We start from the raw sequence: 753 nt of genomic DNA on the forward strand, positions 1-753 counted from the left end.
CACAGGCGCCGAGGCCAGGCCTCCGGACCCCAACGGGTCGAAGTGGGAGTGCGGCCGGCCCCACCGTCTCCCAACTCGCGAAGGCAGTGGGAAAGGCTGCATCCAGCAGCCGACTAACGGGGGAGCGGGCCGCGAAACCCGGGGTAAAGCCCCGGAGGCGCCCCAGTAGGAAACAGGGAAATCCCGGCGACCCAGAGAGGGGGAGGCCGGTGGGGTGGGGTGGGGTGGGAGGCGACCCAGGGATTCCCAAGCAAGTCTCTCCCGGAGAGGAGAGGGCAGAGACCCTACCCGGGGAGGGAGCCCGGCCGGCGCCCGCGATGGAGTGCGGGAAGGAAAGTGCAGGGCGGGCGGGCAGGTGAGCCGAGCCCCAGGCCCTGCAGGACTCCCCAGAAAAGCGGCACGGTATCCAGAGCTCCAAAACCACCCGGGGCGGTGAAAATGGCCGGGGATCCTAGGTGAGAGGTGCTCTGGGGGTTGGCGGGGGTTTCGATCAGGAACGAGAATCGCCCAGAAGTCCCGGGGACCCCGAGAAAGGTGTGGGGCGCGGCCGGCCCCTCGCGGCGGACGCACGGGCACTCTGGATTCCGAGGCGCTCGCCCCTCTTGGCCCCGAGCCGGGCAGGCCACTTACATCGAGCCCCAGGTGCCCATCCATGCTCTCAGGCGCTGTCCTTTCGGGCCCTTCCCGCCCATAGAGCGCCACGGCCCTGGGTCCGGGGTGCCAGGGCTCAGCAGGGGCCGGGGCGGGGTCCCC

The 753-nt window shown here is 70.9% G+C and overlaps 1 long non-coding RNA gene across 7 annotated transcripts in view; it reads right to left on the reverse strand.

The window, feature by feature from the left end:
• LOC102242447 overlaps positions 1-753 on the reverse strand; it is a 39,205-nt gene that overhangs the window by 14,903 nt on the left and 23,549 nt on the right. For 3 of the 7 annotated variants that reach the window (XR_313680.2, XR_313677.2, XR_313681.2), the window contains exon 1: positions 631-747. The exons of the other annotated variants lie outside the window; for them this stretch is intronic. This is a non-coding gene — a long non-coding RNA (uncharacterized LOC102242447). Of the gene's footprint in view, positions 1-630; positions 748-753 lie in introns of those variants that run through there. 7 annotated transcript variants of the gene reach the window in all.

The sequence above is a fragment of the Myotis brandtii genome, unplaced genomic scaffold (assembly GCF_000412655.1).
Source record: "Myotis brandtii unplaced genomic scaffold, ASM41265v1 scaffold250, whole genome shotgun sequence".
In the NCBI taxonomy this organism is placed as follows: Eukaryota; Metazoa; Chordata; class Mammalia; order Chiroptera; family Vespertilionidae; genus Myotis; species Myotis brandtii.